Source organism: Anomalospiza imberbis, chromosome 5 (assembly GCF_031753505.1).
Source record: "Anomalospiza imberbis isolate Cuckoo-Finch-1a 21T00152 chromosome 5, ASM3175350v1, whole genome shotgun sequence".
Classification (NCBI taxonomy): Eukaryota; Metazoa; Chordata; class Aves; order Passeriformes; family Viduidae; genus Anomalospiza; species Anomalospiza imberbis.
Window position 1 is genome coordinate 54,815,014 of NC_089685.1, and position 19,509 is coordinate 54,834,522.

Sequence of the window (19,509 nt, forward strand, 5' to 3'; positions counted from 1 at the left end):
ATTAAAGATTGCTAATCTTGCAGGCTGATCCTTCACCAAACCTGATCAATAAAATGCATTCATATCTCAGTCTTGACAGATGTTTTAAGCTATTTATTCATTTGCTAAAATAGAAGAAAATATGTCCCAATAATCCCAATAACAAAAACCAGAAACAGACCAATAGCGGCAGTCTCTGTCACTGTTGTCTGTCTCATGGGCAGAGAAACAAACCACTTTCTAATAATCTTAGTGAGCCTCAGGATATCTTGTGGCAATCAAATGCCATTTTTTAAATAAAGTTTTCTCCCAAGTTCTCCCTTCATTTTAAGATCATGAGCGAGAATACGTATTTTTAACATATACCAGCCTGTGTACTAATCAACCCACATTAAAAGCATACAGTGGAAACAGTCATAACATCATATATATGACATATGATAGATGTTCTGTTATATACATTATAATAGGGTTGGGGTTTTTTGTAAGGCCATGAATGTTTGCTTCAGATGAAGGGTAATAAATCAAAACTAGTCAGAACTTGACTAATCACAAACAAATTTTATTTTTCCCTTATTATAGAACTCCAGCTAAACAGGTGTAACTGACTGTGGTAAGAGATACCCCGTGCCACAAGCTCCAGCATCATCCCTTTCTTCCACACAGAAATCCTAAGTCTGACCCAAATCCAGGACAATCAGGAGAGGAATTCAAACAGGAAACTTTCACACACTGTCAATTCGGTGAGCTTTGAACAGGATCCTGTGTTTCTGCTAAGTGCAAGACTGGAAGGGAAGGGTAAAGAGGGCAGCAGGTCTCACAGCCTACACCAGACTGGGCACAGCTATTTTCCTGCACTGGCCTAGAGCTCAAGCACCAGCTCTCTGCCAGGCTCTGCACAAAGCCCGAGGGCTTCTCCCAGCCCGGCCAGTGGCTCAGACATGGCCCCACTGTGGCAGTACCATTTATTTCATCACCGCACCACCGGTGCTGAGTGTGCATCACGCTGCTAAGGACAGCCAAGGCTCTGGACAATGCTCAGCACAGCTCTTTGAACACACTGAAATGCCACAGTACTTGTTTCAGACAGGATCTCCTCTTTGTTTTCCAAGGTGAAAGGGGACTGTTTTATATAAGGCATTTTCCATTAGTATGGGCTTTCACAGGAGAACAAAAGTCAATGATGCAACTTTTCCTGCCTAGAATCTCAATTAGAAACTTGGATTTAGCATTGGTACACAGCTTTGGAAGTAAATGGGAAATGCAACAGAAGAGTTTATGAAGAAGGGATTTCTTAAAGTGAAAAAAACCCTTTCTTTAAATAGAAAAACTGTTGTAATACCCTGTAAATTAATAACAAATGAAAAAATGGTGGGAGATTCTTAAAATACTCCATCAGGGAAAGTGCTAAGCATTGCTAGTGATTTCCATGGTTAAGCACACAAAATACATGTGAAGGAGTTGCTACATGACAGAGTCTGGGTTCTCCTTTACAATACATAAAGAAGAAACAAACAGATTAATACTAGCTCTGTCAAAAGCTCTTCAGTATTAGGAACACTGGAAAGAAGATTACAATTTTTGAACTTTGGGTAGGGTAAGCACTACACTTCAGTTAGTGTTAGGGGTACAAGAATCCCAGGAATTTCTGAGCTTTAGGATGCAACCAGCATCCTCTTCATCCAAGCTTCCTCCCTCATTTCACATAGATCATCAAGTGTCAAAGAGACCAAAAAAATGCAAGAGGGCAGCCAGTTACTAAAAATGGAGATCTGAACCTCAGTGCCTCAACACCCCATTACAGGCAAAAAATCACCTCATTATAACAAATCTGTACAAATTATATACCTTAAATTAGTGCAGATTTTCTATTAGCAGTCAAAACAATGCAGGCATTCATATAAAGAGGTGGGAAATTGGCAAAACATGTCCTGGTTTAAAAAAAATACTGTTATTGCAAACAGAATTTATTTCCACAGTATTTTATCCCTCATATGAATAAGATAAGTGTGTGCTATAGGAACAGACTGGTAAAATTATCTCACCAAGTAGGCAGGGAGCTGAACAGATGGCAGCACCAGGCATCACTAGACCTCACTTATAGAGATGATCTTTATCACTTCCATAAGATTAGAAAATTACTCTCCTATGAAATAAATACAACATTCTGAGGGTGAGGCAGAAATTTTTTTTTTTGTTTCCCGTGGAATCAAATATTATGGACTGTCTACCATAATAATGTTAGTGGTTCTAAAAGGAGATCCCATACAGAGATAGCTCATCTCTCCTAATTTGTCTGCTGGTAGCAACCCTGGGTTTGGTTTCTTTGTAGGCAGGGTGTTCTTTTGGAGAAGATTATCTTGAACTGCACATCCACCTTCATGTTACCCATGAAAAAGACAAGTTGAGAGCATGCTTAGCGTGCCCAGCCACAACATGTGTGACAGCATTCACAGAAGGCTAACCATGGCTGGTTTGGGCACTTTTTGAATTTATAAAGTTGCTTCTCTCTCTGACCAAAGCACTTTTTCCCACTATGTGTTTCATACAAAGCTTTCTTCTTCCCGCCTGTTTATCCCATCCTGCCATATGTTCCAAAGGAGAAAGGTTTTAATTACAGCAGTTACTGAAGCACTTCCCTGCCTACAAAGCACTGCAGAGCCTTTTCAGAAAAAAAAAAAGAATTGGTTTTATCACTATTATCATTAACAGATAAAAATTCCATTTGTGAGCTCTAAGTGAAGAGTTGCACACAGAGGACAAAAAAATTATTCAATTCTACAGAATGGAAAAGACAAGCACTGAGGGTTTGTGTGGTTGTTTTTTCCTTTGACTTTGCATGTCATCATGCAAATGGTTTAACAGCAACACAGAGCAATTTTCAGTAGCAATTTTCAAACAATGAGGCAAATATATGCTAGATATGGTTCAGCTGCTGCCAAAGAGGAAGGGGGGGGAAAGCACAAACACTTAAAGTCTCAAAAACTTATCCCTCACATAAACATCAGAAAAGTGTAAGTCAAATAAGACCACAGAATGGAGTGTAGCTTCTCAAGTCTGGTCTGGCACCAGGATGCTTCTTGTAGCCAGCTGGCTGGACCTTAAAGGGAAGAAAAGCCTTCTGGGGCAACTCTCGCAGTGTAAGGAGGTTGGAAATGTTTTCTGTGCTGCAGAACTTAAGGCCAGTGTAACTCTTGCATTCATTTTTTGACAATAACTGTGAGGTTTAACACCCTTGAAGCAGGGGAAGTGCACAAAGCTGAGGGATGGTGATTTTTCTATAATGGCACGGTGCTGGAGGGCATAACCACTGCATTCCCTGAATAAGGACATTCTTAACTAAGCTGAAGATGCAGTACATGCCCAAGTTTGCCCTCAGGCAATTTTTACACTGAAAACAGTTGAAATACACTTATCTGGCCTGAGTAAGGCATGAAATTATTAAAAGGATAAGGCTCTAAAATACACTGTAAGTCAATAACACACAGGTAAAGAATGGAAGATAGTTCTCCTGGGAGGGGATGCGCAGAAAAAAATGTTTGAGTCCACAAGAGAACACATATCTATAGTTCTCCCTTTACTCAGAAACAACAGCAAGTGATGTCTGCAAAAGTCATTTCCTGGCTAAAAAAAGACCTGGAATCAGCTTTAAATGCTGGGGCTTCTTTTCCATTAGCTCCTCTTAAAACTCCAATCCTACTTACCTTACACAGCAGCCATCTTGACTAACAAACAAAAGCCTAGCATCCCATCAGTCCAGAGACAAGGCCCAGATACAACCTCTTCATGTTCACTGTCTTCATCAGGAAAGATGCTCTACTAGTGCTTCTGGTTTTCCTTCATATCATGTCCCCTCATCAGTCAACTGCTGTTCTGCTTATCCACTCCCAGAAAAGCCACTCTGGAGCCACAGGAAACTCATCCATCTCCTCTGGGAGAAAAATCCTCTTCAAATAAGCCCCACGTGCTGCCAGCCACTCAACAGCACAGGAAACCTCTGCTAGCACCACGTTTCTGGCAATCTGAAAGCACAGCCACGCACAAGAGATCTCTGCACACCCAGCCACATCTCCATCATCACAGGTAAGCCTCCCAGGACAGCTACATCTTAAAATCTGGCTGGATTTAAGGGGTTAGACGTGGCTTGGACTGTGTGACAATGATATGTGAAAAACAATTTGCTTCAAAGGCAGTCTGAGGCCTCTTTTGAGAAAAGTTACGTAGGTAACTACAGAGAAAATATTCACCTTGGGAAAACTATCTCTGCTATTAAAAGAATTTGCTTATTCATTATCTAGCTGCAGATGTTCTTGAAAGAAATTACATTTTTATCTTTCAGCAAAGCTTCTCTAAGGTATGTGCAAGTTCTGGATACTGGTACTGCAATGGACATGCTGTTTAGCTGGCCAAACGCATGAACACCACACACATCAGCAGGAGCTGCAGCACAGGAGGAAAAGTGAGGGTGAGAGATATTTCATATTACAGGCACACTTTGCTGATGGGTCAAATTACTGTTTCAGTGCTTATTGGTATTTTCTAAATGAAAAGTAGTTAACCCTCAATGAAAATGCTAATTTTTTTTTAAAAGTCTATCTTCTGAAGAACAAGAAAGTACTTCCTAAAACAAAAATCAAAATGTCTACTTCATATACAACCTCTCTCAAACCACATTAATTTTCCTCACCCTTGATGGAATCAAGGCTGTGCAATAAAACCCCACATGATTAACTGAAAATTACAGTAAGAAAAAAAAAATCTCAATCTAGCTGGAGACTATCCTAGCTGAAAAAAACAAGTTCCATCTCTGTATTCATGAGAGAAGGCAGCAATAAATCATGTTTAGAAGTTAACCCCAATCATGCTGAAATAATGAAAGTCTCTAATGGATTACAGACAGGACATGGAAAGAGAAAGCCAGAAGAGGAGAAGGCACATGGCTCCTCACCCCAACAGACTCTGAATTACGTGCTTCAGTGGAGGAAGTGACATGTGTGTATTTTACTTTACTGTTGTTTTCACAACCCATTTTACCATCCCACTGAATTACACCTTTACAATGCCTGAACTGTTTTCCAGCTGCAGCACTAGATTTAAAAATAACTTGACCTTCCAGCCCTCAGATGGGAATGATGCTTGGAGCTGGCTCCACTACTACAAGGCACAACTAAGAGAAGTGATTCCCTTCTAAAACTCAGCATTAAAAAAAAAAAACCTGTTAAAGAAAAATGCTTAAACACATGTAACAAAAACTGACTGTGGTTTTAGGTTTCTTGCAATAAGACAAGTATTGCAAGACAATGTAGCTTATAAATTTTGCTGCAGTGTTGGACAGAAAAGAAGGAGTCATGGCTAAATTTCCTTAAGCAGGGGCATGTAATAAAGAAGAACACAGCCTATTTTGGTTTTAATGTCCTGGAATTGCTTACAACTCCTGAGGAAGAGGTCAGCGCAATACGATATGAAAAACAGAATGATAAACCAGATTTTGTGTTTGCTTCTTGATGTAAAGAAAGATTACCTCTCCAGTTTACTCTGAGTTATTGCCAAGATTTTTAATGAAATGACAACAGGGATGGAAACAATCTCCAACATATATGCAACCTTGCAGTCAAAGCCCAACACTTTTTGCTAACTATCCTGTCTTTAAATAGGTGATCATGGCTCTTTCTGCCTCAAGGCACAGAGTTACAGAGGTGTAGCAGTTGTTCTGACTGTGCCAAGAATCAGTATTTTTGATATTTCTGAAAGGAGCTAAGAACAAAAATATAGATTGTGGAAGGGTAAATCACCATTTCACTTTGCAACATGCAATTAGTGGGTATGAAAAGGAAATATGATTCCCCAAAACATATGGCAAAAGAATGATTAATTTACATAAATGTTGCTGAAGCTGAGCTGGTCGTTGATTTGCCTTGCCTTCCTGATAGCTGCAGTGAGAAGCTGGGTAACAGCATGCATTGAACTACTGAAAATTGGTTCTTAGCTCACCCAGGCAATCCGCGGCCTGAACTCAGCACAAGACAGGTGGTGCAGCTGCCCTGTGCTGGAGCTGACCACAAAATAAGAGTTCATTACTCTTGATAACATGATAAAAGGTGGATGTTTTCTTAAACAGAAACACCACCAAGGCTGTGCACTTCCCATTTTAAGTTTAAAGACCCACCTAGCTTTGTTTTTCCTTCCTAATACTCTAAAATTTTTCACTTTTTGAACTTCAAAACATGCACTGTCATTACTTCTTTCCCTTGAAAATGTTAATATAATTTCAAGTGGACTAACAATAGGGAAGTGTTTTTAAATTTTATTAGCAATTTAAGATTAAATTTCACTTACAGCAGATAAAGTGATTTATTTTAAAAGAGAGTTATGGTAGTTATGACTCTGGCATAAAGCTCCATCTCAGAGCAGATTTGTTTGGAAGAAATTGGGTAGGTTAAGAGGAAGAAAGAGTAAGTAATAAATTCTAGAGGGCAAGAAAAGTGGCAATGCAAAACTCATAATTGGCTTTTTAAAAGTATTTATGATAGATAAAAACATAAAAACTCAAAAAAAAAAATATGAAAGCTGTCAAGGGTCTGACTTCAAATCACCACTGACATTTACAGAGCACTGGCAAACCAAATTGCACAAAAAACAGTTGTACATCCTGGCCTCCAAAACTCAAATATTCAGATGATGATTGTGAAAAACGCCATTCACGTCTCTTAGAATTTTAGAAGTTTAATAGTAATGAAAATAGTAATTAAAATTAGGACAATAAGAGACAATAAAAAGCAAAGAATTACAGATGTCCAGGTGCCTGGCACTCCACCAAAAAGCACACCTTGCTAACAAAGGATTTCCCCTTAAAAGCAATAGCCTATTGCATATTCATATATCTCATACATGATTCAAACATTCCTTTCAAACTAGGGTGTTTCTGTTTAATTTTAGCTTCCCATCTCGTCTTATAAATCAACCTTCTTGGTTCCTCAAAGTCTGAGCTTGCCCAATAAGGAGACAATAATTCTTCTCTCGGAATCTTGGTGGCTGTTGCTGTTATGTCTATCCAGATAGGATAATGCGAAGCATTTCTTGATTATCTTTTCCATTCCTTGAGCTAGTTACAAAAACTATCTTATATCACATAGTTTCCATTTTAATATTATTCTATAGCCTAAAACCTATATTTACCACACTACTTAAAAGAGATTAGTACAGCACTACTTAAAAGAAATTAATACAGCATAACTTTCCAACATAACACAAATAGTATTCATTTTAATATTTGTGACGAGCCAATCATATAACATGCATTTTTCACAATAATGGCTCAAAGATCTTCAATAAAATTAATATCAAGAACACATCAATCATATAAATCTACATCCCTAGCTATGTCTTATCTGCTTAGCAACTTATTCTGCAGTAAAATGGCAAATGGGAATTGCTGCCAAAATAAGGTGAGCTCGAGCTCTACGAAGTGCATATGAACATCTTGCAAAGGGGCCTGTAGATTCCATGCTTCTTCCTCACTGCATTTCTGCCTTGGATAACAAACCAAGGACACTGTTTTCCTCTCACATTTGTGGAGCACACCAATAGAGCGACCACACCAGCAGAGTGACTTGATATAGACCAAACTATCAAGTTTTCCCTTTAATATATTCCCATTTACTTGACAACCAACACCCATCCATACCTACTTCTTGAATTTTCTACTCTTTCTTCCCTGCTTTTCTCATACATCTCTCTGTGTACCTTATCTGGGAAGGGCAGATAGTCATGGCACATGAGAGAAGCTGCTTGTGAAAGAAACACTTTCCTTCCTCCACAGTGACCCAGAATTTTGCCCTTGCCACTATAATCACATCCAGCTACTAAGCAAAGAAGCAGAATCCTGTAACTTGTCACTGCTGTTGTGTTGCCACTTCCCTCAGGAAAACAAGACACAAGGGACCCCAGCAAACAAGTGCAAAAACCCCTGTATCATGAGCCAAACCTCACAGTGTCGCACTAGTGAAGAGCATTGCCTCTGGATGCCCTTTTGGTGACTAGGTGTGCAGGACTGGTGGGAAATGACACATTTTTAACCCAGCTCACTCTGAGCTGACACTGTGATGCCACAGCCACTCTTCAGGCAGAGTTCACAGCAAGTGTCACAGCAGACAGCCCAATCATTTCACTGAAGTGAAAAATCAGAGCTCTACAATGATGCCTTCAAGGCACATTTAGCTGAAAGAGCCAACACACTGTGCTTCAGGAGGAGAGGAAAGGCTACACAGGCAGAATGAATGAGCAGCAAAGGCAAAAATTGCATTCATATCTAGTCCTACCTATTTGATGGGGGGTTATTTTAACAATAAGATCATAGAAGCAGACAAGCTGTGATTATGTATGAGCATCTGCACGTACACATCTAAAACATTTGCCAGCAAAAGTGCATTTCTCTCAATCCTGAAGCTTAAGAGTGGATTTGACCATCACAATGAAAGGGTGATAACACTGTCTGACCTCTGCCTGACTTGCTGCCCACCTCCTGGATGCTGACTGGCACTGACTGCTGAGAATAACTAAAAATAACCAGCTTGTGTCATATATTGTAATAAGGGCAAAGGGAGAAAAAGAGGTGGCATATTTGAGGCTCTTGCTGTTCACCCTTCTGTCACCTTCCTCTTATAAATTTTCCCCTTGTTGTAGAAAGCACAATTAGTACAGATGATGGGAGCCAAGAACTTATTAATTATTTCATACCAATGACAAACTGGTAATGAGTTTGAAGTTTTGAGGCAGAAGTGGGAAACTGAAGAGAAGAACCTGCCCCACAGAGAACCACATTTAAGGATAGCCTCAAGGTTGCCACACAGAACAGACTTCAGTTTTGTAAGATGTAGTCTGAATGAGTCTAAATGGGGAAATACCAGTATAAAGAGCACAAAAATATAAACCCCATAGATGATGACTTTCCTCATATTTTTCAGGGTTTCAGAGGTTTTGATTCTACAAGGTTTCTTTCTTTTTTGTTGGGGGGGTGGGGATTTTTGCCAAAAACCTCTTTAGTAGTCGCTTACAATCCAAAGACATAATTTAGATGTGTTTTGCTCCATCTTGCTCTGATTGTATCTCACAAATCATGAACTTCTGGGGTCAGGGGGCCAGGTCACAGGCAATGATCCATGTCCTGGCAGCCAAGACATATCCCCAGGAAAAGGTAAATCCCATTTCTCAAAATTACCTACTAAATCCCAGGAGAAACCCTTACAAACAAATTAGTATCGATTAAAAGACAAGAAAAAAAAATAGACTGAAAATAAACGTGGGTTTTGAACAAATAAGAGCAGATGTTGAAGCTCAAGCACCTTGGCTGATAATTATTGTCCACGTGTGATTAGCACCCATGAGTTTCCCTAAGGTCCAAGTAACTAATCACAGCTCCAGTAGAGATCACATGGTTTTTCAGTTTTGTTTGATGGATCTCATCTCTGAAGCAATGACCAGTCAGTGCCATCCATTCTGTACTGCTTAAAAATGAGCAAAAAAGTTTAGGAGGAAAGAAAACAGGCAGTGATGCATCCATGTGCAGGGAACAGGAGAAAATCAACAACAGAAGGTACAATCATGCAGGGCTACAGTGCATGTGTGGATTCCCAGGAGAGGAGAAGTGTGGCCCTTGTGTACTGATGGCTGGGAATACATCCAGATTGCTGTTCTGTAATCCCAGTGAGATCCCAATGAGTACTGAAGGCTTAAAGCACTCAACAATTGCCAGGCACATTCTAATACTGAATGACTGGGAAGAAGTCTCTCAGGGAAGCTTTAACTATCTTTTTTTTTTTAACTGAAAACTGCTCAGGATATTAATTAAAAAATGAAAGGAAACTAATTAGAACAGGGGCAACAAATTTACCTTAATTTGTTGTTTAATATTCTTTATCAGTGACACATGTCACCACAATTTATGCCCTATTTGCTTATGCACTCAGGCAGTGAGGACTTCCAGCAAAAATTTCTCCTTTTCTTTATGCCTTTACTTTATCTGGAAGGCTACTTAAGCTTTTGGACTCAAGTTTCAGAAAGTCTGGCACCCAGGGTATTTTATCTTTCTTACTTAATCCCAGGCTAAAGAATGAAGTCACAAGGTACACGTGAACACAGCTCCTGAGCTCTTGCTCTTGAGAGTCCAGATCACATTGCAAGGATTCTGTAAAAACTGGCAACGCAGCTAATCCCAGCATTGCCAAAAAACATCTTACTCCACACCACGTGAATAGACAAAAGCCCAAGTTATTTTTAACCAGCAAATTAGTACTGAAAAGAATGAGTCAGCACAAGACGTTTTTAAGAGGGCTTCCTCGTCCAGAAAAAAAACCAAGGCAGAAAAGTTACGCATTTTAAAAATGTAGAGGCCACAAGAAAAAGCAAAATAATGTCGACATATTCAGAGGGCGGCTAGTCCGATATCCAAGCAGCCACTGGTGTGTGGTATCAGTGGGATACTGGGAAACAAGGGTATTATATCAAGATGCTTTCCCTGGCATCCCCTACCAACCCTGGGCACTGGGACTGGATCTTCAGGTGGCAGCAGTACGATGGCCCAATGCTCCATGAAATATGCCTCACTCTTCTTTAAACCCAGGTAACACCTCTGGCTTCCAGAGCTGTCCTCTCAGCACGTGCTCACTCAATACCCTGCACAAAGGAGGGCACAAAGGGCTTGGAAACACCACCATGGCACAAATAAGGGGTCATTCTTTCAAAGAACTTATGTAAGACCCAGCACTGCCAGATCCCGATTTGATTAATTACTGCCCAAAGATTACCAAGGGCAATGAAAGCGCACCCTCTTTCATTCTCTATTTGAGGCCGCTTTTCTGAAAGAAGGAGCTGGGAATTTGAGTATTTTTAATAAGGCACTCTGTATTTATGCAACAGTCCCTTGGTTATGCTCCATTATCCCACTTGGCCTTTTTCTGACCTCCCTAGTGTCCATTGTTTGACTCTGCTATTCCCAGTGGAGCTAAATGCCTGAATCTTGCCAAAGAAAACAGTGTCATGAATGTGTCAAACCCTAAATTTGTATCCAGAATCCTTGTTTGGGCTCATTAACTGGAAACACAACCGCTCAAAGATGCTTTTGGTGGCTTGCAAGTATATTTGAGGGTAAGAACAGCAAAACAATGAGCTGGTTACCCTAAGAAAACAGTGTCACAACAAAATGTATTTATCCTGAACTCTCGACCTTCCTATTCTATTACAGTTGGTGTTTATGAGGAGTATGAACTTGGAAACACAACCATCTTATGAGTGATTATCGCAATTTAGGATCATAAACCACATTTCAGGAAACAAAAAGGTGAATCTTTCCATAGCCACCTTTGGTTTCACCTGAGTGGTTTGTCAGCCAAATTGTGAAGCAAGAGCCCAAAGAAAGCATTTGGTGGTAACTAAGTCAGAAGATGGAGATGAATGGCAGATCTGTAATTAAATCTTTGTCTGTTAATAGGAACACTCAGAAGCAGTCAACAGTGGTCTTGCTGCCTATACTCAAAGCTCTTTCTCTTACAGAGAGACAGCATCAGTCTATTAGTATACCCATTAATTTCACAGCATGAAGAAAGATTTGGCAGGATTGCAAGCCACAGCTTGCTGTATCTTTTTGTCTCCAAAACAAAGAAAATTATTTTGTTTCTTTTCAGAAGTCCTGTGACCAGGGAAAGTACATGTGCAGAGCAGAGGAAACCTGTAACAAGCTTTCAGACTAAGCGCCATCTGAAATTTTTCCTGAAAGTAGATGGAAACAATATATTTTTAACAATTTTTGCAGCCCCGTAGGTCAAAAACATCACCCATTAACACTATCAGCAAAGAAGAGAGAAACATTTATGAGGGTGGCTTGGCAGAATCTCCCTATGGCAGGCTTTTCTAAACACAGGCAAGAGAAAATAAAAATACCTCTCAGTGGGCAAAATAACACATATTATAAGCCTAATTTAGAGCTGGTTCTAACCAGTTGACAGTAACTTCCAAAACAAAGGAATGTAAATATTGTCAACTCTACTGATTATGCTGAAAATGCCCTAAATTGAGATGTGAGCACTCTCCTGACAGGCAGAACAGTTCTGTCCTCTCTCTATCCCACCTAGCTCCACTTTGTTTCTCAGACACCTGATACCCACCCCTCAGTCATGTCCATGGGCTGCTGTAGCAGCACCAGAGCTCACTCTATCTCACTCCTACAGCTTTTTTTCAAAAAGCAGTGCTTGCATTAAGGTCCATTAGGATCAAAACGCCATTAACAATGTCCATGTTGAATATGTCAGCGTATTTTCTTAATTATTCTCCCTCTAAAAATCATAGAATCATTCAGGTTAGAAAATATCTCTATCATCAAGTCCAGCCATTAATGCAGCATGGCCAGTGCACCATTAAATCACATCCACAAATAACATACCCATGTGTCTCTTAAATGCCACCAGGGCTGGTGACTCCATCACCTCCCTGGGCAGCCTGCTCTAATGCTTGACCCCTCTTGTGGGGAAGAATTTTTTTCTTAGTATTCAATCCAAACTCCCCTGGCATCAGTTGGAGGCTGTTTCCTCTTGTCCTGCCACTTGTTACTTAGGAGAAGAGACCTATCCCCACCTCGCTACAATTCCTTTCAGGAAGATGCAAACAGTGATAAAGGCTTCTCTGAGCCTCCTTTTCTCCACACTAAATACCCCCAGCTCCCTCAGCTGCTCCTCACAGGACTTGTACTCCAGACCCGTTATCAGATCCACTGCCCTTCTCCGGACTTGCTCCAGCACCTCAATGTCCTTCTTGTCACATCTTTCATGCCACAAAACTGGACACAGGAATCGAGGTGTGGCCTCAGCAGTGCTGAGTACCAGGGAACAATCCCTGCCCTGGTCCTGCTGGCCACACTATTGCTGGTACAGGCCAGGTGCCATTGGCCTTCTTGACCACCTGGGCACAGCTGGCTCATGTCCAGCTGCTGTCAACCAGCACCCCCAGGCCCTTTTCCACCAGGGAGATTTCCAGCCACTGTCTTCCAAGCCTGTAGTGATTCATGGGGTTGCTGTGGCCCAAGTGCAGGACTTTGCCTTGTTGAACCTCATTCTGTTGTCCTCAGCCCATCCAGCCTGTCCATATCGCTCTGCAGAGCCTTTCTCCCCTCCAACAGACCAACATTTCTGCCCAACTTGGTGTTGTCTGCAAATGGCTAAGGGTGCACTTGATCCCCTTGTCCAGGTCATGATACAAGGCTCTTGCTGCAAGTGCCACCTTAATATCAGCAAGGAGATAAATATTTTTAATGCAAGTTTTTTTTGACTGGCATAGATGCCAAAGCAATCTTCCTCTCCACATAGACTAAGTGGGATAAGGCTGTGGATGCAGACACTGGAAAGCACTGGACAACACCACAAGGGAGCAGAGGAGATCATGTAAGGATGCTTCATGGTCAGAGTCAACATTGCAGCCACTTAAACCACTTCATTGTCTGGGGTAAACACCAGAGCACAACCACAGGCTCCCTGTTCTATGCACACAGGAAATTAGACAACTACAAGAAAAGCAAGCCAACAAAAGTGAAGAGAGTTCACTAGCTTTGTCACTACAGCCAAGCAGCTAAAAGGTGTTCCTGCAGCACATAATTCCTAGCAGTGATTCCTCTCCCAGACTTAGCTTTTCTGTCTTTTTTCAATGCAGAGTTGGTAAAAGTCACCTCACTTTGTTACCCAGAGTTACCTCCCTCCGAGAGCTCAGCAGTTAGGCCACCTTCTGTGGGAGAGCCAGGCTGCAGACCACGCTCTCTCTGAGGGATGGAGACAGCCTGTGCTGAGGGCTGCCACCTCACAGAGGAGAGCCTGGGGTTCTGCTCTCTGACCCAATTAATATTTAAGTATTTCTTATCCAACATTAATTGAAATAGGTACTAGAACTGGCTCCCTATTCCCATCTGAGTGGTTTAGCCTTTAGGCTACACTCATTCTCATCAGCTTGCTCAGCCCCACTCTCCCTGGCCCACAAAACACTACCTCCCAACAATGCGGAACAGCTTCATCTGCAGGAACAAAGAGCCTGCCAACCAACTGCTGGGCACTTTCTTCAGAGAACAAAGTAGATACACAAATCCCAGGACAGAGAATAAACTGGAGCCCCAAACCTCACCACAATCACAGAACCAGAGTGGAAGGACATCACTGTGTAAGGTGGGCAGCTGGGAAACCTCTCCTTGGAAGACTTCAGTAGCTCCTACAGTTGTACTCAACAGGGTAGTGACAGACCTCAGGCCAAGCCATACCTTTAGATGGACAGAAAATTTTGCAAAAGGCAGAAACTGAAGCACATAGCATCTGCAGAAGCTTCCAGCAGTAGATGACAACTGAATGTACAAAGGATCTAAGAGCATCCTACATTACACAGGATGCACTACGTACCCAAATCTAAACCCAAAGCAGAAAAACAAGAATCTGAAATTGGTGTGTTTGCCCTGGTTGCACCATGACAGCATATTGACTAAATGCGTTCACATTTAAAAGTTTTAGGTTTTACTTAAAATTGTAAAAGAATCTAATTTTTTAGATTGAAAGAATATAATTTTTTAGATTGAAAGAATATAATTTCTAAATAGGAAATGGCAAATTTTGATTTAAGCCATGTTTAATATAGAAAGTCCAGTTCTTAATATATAACTTTTTAGATGAAAGCCAGCTTGAAGACAATGATTGTAAATTTTTTCTGTTTTCAAACATTGGATCCCCTCAAAAAAATCCAGGGTACCATGCCCACACATTTTCTGATTAGCATGAAATGCAAGATTTTTGTACTGCTGAAGTGAATCAATGTTTAGCTATTGATTTCAAGGGCAGCAGGGCAGCACAATTTCACCTTAGGCATTTTTTCACCTGCTTTTGGCAAATACATCACAAATTTCTATTTTTCTCTCCACCTACTCTTCCACTGCCTTATTTCCTGTTTTTGCCCTCCAGAAACCCAGGTGTGTGCTGTCTCCATGGCCCATTAATATTGTCATCACATAAAGCCCCCTGTTCATCTGTTATCTCGAGGGCTGCAGGTACCCAGGTGCCCATTTCTTTCTGCAATCCATGCAGCTGCTGCAGTGGCTTTTTGTAGAGAGCCCATGAGTTTTAACCCTTTTCTTCCTGGCTTTCTCCTTTTCACTAGTCTTAATGGGAAGAAAGAGCTGGTCCATACCTGCCAGCCCCTTCAGACACCAAGACATTCACCCACCCACCCCAAACAACTCGTCAGCCTAGTCTCATAACACCTACAAATCTTGAACTGTACCATCACTCGTCTCCATTTTCTACACTGTCACCTGCTTCAATCTTTGCCTCATTCTCTTTCCCCTCTAGTTGCCACTTGTTTTGAGTCAGATGCCCAGCCTTCCCATGATGGAAGAGTGTATAGAGACATCACCTCTATATGGAGATTTCCTGTCTGTGGGCATGGAAAGCTTTCTCCAGCTTCTGAGCTGGGTCATCTGGGCTTTCATAACCACCTCTGCCAGTTATCAGCTTCTCAAGGTAGTGATTTCCTCTCTATACACCAATAAAACTTATGGTTATCATGAGAGGAGATTTTCTCACTGGCACAAATGAGAAAAAGTTACTCATCTCCCAACTATAAGTGAACAGTGCTTTTAAATAGGATAAAAACAGATTCCAGAAAATCAGAAAAGGATCAAAGATTGTCTTTTAAAAACACGTTTTTTCAAAGAAAAGTATTTTTTAAACATTTATAATAAATGAGGGAAGTTTATACACTGTTAGAGAAGGTTACATGATTTAATAACCATAATGATCTCTCAATACAGAGAGGCCACCATCATAAACTGTGTGATACCTAACATACAGATTTTGTAAATCTAGTCTCTCACTGCTAAAATATTATATCTCTGGTCTCAGTTTTAAAATCTGTATAGTTTTGGTTCAAATTAAACAGCCTACATTCCCTATCTGAGGTCATGGTGGGAGAAGAAAAACCTACCAGCTTTTCAAAGTGCATATTTTATTTAGTTAGGCAATAGTTAATACGATTCTTATCCGACACTCTAGGGATTCTTATTACATCAAAAATAAAGCTGGTGGTGTTTTACTCCTTTAATCATTTTAACATGAAGTAGAAAGCTATCTGTGTTCAGAGATTCCTGGTTCATTAATGCCCATCAGGGTGAAGCACATGATCAAGTTCTCAGAAAAGCATCTTTTTCAAGATATGGGTACTGAAATCAGTTTGTTTGTTTTTGCAGTCTGAGGTGCATAATTCTCCAGAGACTTGAGCCTGATACATTCCCTTTTATAGCAAGGGAGATGCAGGTCAAGCTGCCCTACAGACATCAGCTGTGAGTGTAAGGCAGATACTTGCTGAAATGTATGAATTTTTAAACTCCGGGCTAAGGAATTCCCAGGGTTGCTAAAAGCCATCAGCATTCATGTGAGTGCATTCTGATGGTTCAGAAAATGCTCATACACATTCATATGACTATGGATTTCTGTGCAAATTCAAAGAGCACAATGAATTGATCAGATAACTCCCATGACAAACTGCGGAGTGGAGAAACACTGAGTGTATTATTTAGGAGTGTGATACCAATAACAGGGGCAATTTTTTGAAAACCCACCTATCTACTGAAGATTGATAAGTCTTCAGTACCCTAAGTGGATGAGTGCATGGAGAAACTACCATACATTTGTGTCATCCATGCAAAAACACTATTCTCAGAACCACACAGCAGTTATTCAAAACTTTATATTAAGGCTGAAAGTGAAAGGAATTTTTTTTTTGCTTGTTTTGTTTAGTTTATTAATTATCTTAAGGCCTAAAAAACAGCCATAAAGCATGTTTTTCTTGAGGGGAAGAGGTAATGGGCAGGGAGGGGAAAAGACAGGATACAATCAAGTTACTTATGTCCAGAATCTACCCGTCTACCTTTGCATCACTCAGTACAGAGGCCCACATAAAAATGACATTTTTTCTTTCATTTTTTTCTCTAATTAGATTTCCAGATTTACTGCCTAAAGAGACAAATTGCTTCCTCATTGTAGCAATCCACCCATGGCAGCACCTAATTCTGGCTTTACCCCAAAACATACCAGACACTTCATACTTTTTTTCCTCACCTTTTTAGCTGTCAAGATTTGGAGTAAGTTTAGTCTGCTTTTTCCTGCTTGTAGGAGGCAGAACCAAGCAGACAAATTCATAAACACTTACAGGAGAAGGTCATGTCCTTTCAGCAGGCACTTGGACATGACAGCCATTGGACCAAGGGATACCAGGCTGGGCACAAATGAGACTCCTTTGAGCACAAGGTGAAATACCAGCATAATTCAGTGTGAAAAAAATCACAAAGAGCCTAAAATAAGTACCAATCACCTTCTATCTCTTATTATTATTCAAGTAATTAATCATAATAGTGTGTGGTGTAATGAGCTGACTGTACTAACTCCATTTATGCTGCCTACATTGATTGTAGAAACACAAAATAAAAATTCCACATAGTCAAGGACTTGATACTTGGGGTACAACATCATCTTAGTAATAACAATCAGTTTATCAGCCTTATTTTTATTCGAGTAAATTCCTTTATTGCATTTCAATTAACTACTATGGCTTGATTCTATTTAGCATTAGAGCAGGAAATAATTGCAGCTGGCTTCACACTAGGGGTTACTATTATCAGCAAGGAAATGAGAACAATCAATATTCCAGGGAGGACAGGTACTGAAACTGCCTCCTGAACAAACTGCAGATCAATAACCATCATAGAAAATGGAAGGGAGATTTGCATTTGAAGGAATCCCAGAGGAAAAGAATGGAGTACAAAGACAAATGTGCATGTTTTCTAACTTTGTGTCTCATTTGTGTCTGAACCCCAAGTCATCAAGGACCTGTGAGCTAAACCAAGCAGGTAGGGCTGTCAGCAGCTGGCTGCCTGATGCCAAGATGATTTTAAGATAGGATTTTAGGACAAGTAGATCAAAAATAATTTAAAATAGATTTGATTTTCTTTTGTTAACCCCTGAGACAGCAATTGCAATCACATATTTTAATTGGAATATGTGAACAACTGGCATGTGTGTACTTCTTCCTGAAACCTGATCTGTATTATGGGCAAGTCCAGTACAATAAAAATGTTCAATGGGAGTAAAGGCCTCAGTTGCAGGGATAGCCTGTTCCAGGGCTTTTTGTATGCTAAAAAGATGCTATTTCATTCAGCTACAGGAAAACATAGTAACCATTAATATTAACAAATTAATGCATTAAGTAATCACTTTCCAGAATCACATAGGAAATATCTCCTCCAGCAGCTGGACAGTAGGGAGAATCCCTATGTCTAAACATTCCTGGAGAATGCAGGCAAGATGTGGGCTCATTTCCAAGTGCTGCCCTCCCCTGCATGTAGTTGTTCTGCTACATTCCATAATTTCCAGATTCAAATGGGGAAAAAAAGGCAAGTTATTAAATCTTACTTAATTCTGTATCAAAATTATTCAATGTCACATAGGGTCAATAACTACATCCGACTTCCTTACTGTTACCCATTTTCTAAACATAAGCATGCATTTTAATTTTGCTTTACAGTAGAAGAAAACCAGCAAAAGCTTCATTTAGTTCTAGGCAGTCCAGAATACCTGAGAAATTATGTAAATGCTGAGAAAGAAAAGTAGCATAAATATCAGAAGTGTGCAGAAAATATCTTGATGTAAAATTCAGTGCTATAAAATACAATGCAAAATGCTAAGGGTGCTTAGGAAATTACAGCTTCTTGAATTGATTTTATTATATTTGTAAGGTGGTGGTGTTGTTTAAAACTAACAAAAGTTATATTTTCTCCTTTCTAAATTGTAACCTTCTCAGGCCATGTGGTTTCTGGGAATATCACAGACTGGGAGGTGAGCATTTTCATTTCCTGTAATATTTTGTTTACTCAGAGCCATGTTATCCATGTGTGCTAGATTGCAAGGCAAGATGTATTCAATTGCCATTTGTTAAGAGGCATGGCAGTTATCTTCTCTTAATTGGGCAGTTTTCTTTATCTCTTCCACAAACCAATCCTCCCCCCCGGGGAGATATCTTCTCTTCATGGGCTATTGAATGTCACTGAATGACTGATAAAAGTTACAGCATCCCATTGTGAGATGCTCCACCCAGAGGGAGGAGCCAAGCATTTCTACCTGGATATAAGCTTGAGTTTCTGGAACACCAGCATGGCTTTTGCTGCACTGGATTTCGAGAGGAATAGCTGCCTCTTCAGAGGAAGACTGGGCCCTTTTCTACAGGATCACTGCTCCAACAGAACCACACCTGACACTCAGGAGGACTGCAGCCATAATTCCCAATTGGACTGCTGCCAGCACCCTGACCAACAGGGTGTCAGATTGTATTCTGACTGTCAGTGTTGTTTTGGTTCACTGCATTGTTTATTTTATCTATTTATTTTCTTCCTTAATAAAAACTGTTATTCCTACTCCAATATTTTTGCCTGAAAGTCCTCCTTAATTTCAAACTTATAACAATTCA

At 40.3% G+C, this 19,509-nt stretch overlaps 1 protein-coding gene across 16 annotated transcripts in view; it reads right to left on the reverse strand.

Moving 5' to 3' along the window:
• Positions 1-19,509, reverse strand: part of BICD1 (BICD cargo adaptor 1) — a 165,958-nt gene that overhangs the window by 64,348 nt on the left and 82,101 nt on the right. Inside the window, exon 3 of one of the 16 annotated variants that reach the window (XM_068190913.1) lies at positions 18,783-18,940. The exons of the other annotated variants lie outside the window; for them this stretch is intronic. The gene's annotated coding sequence lies outside the window, so the exon portion shown is untranslated. Of the gene's footprint in view, positions 1-18,782; positions 18,941-19,509 lie in introns of those variants that run through there. 16 annotated transcript variants of the gene reach the window in all.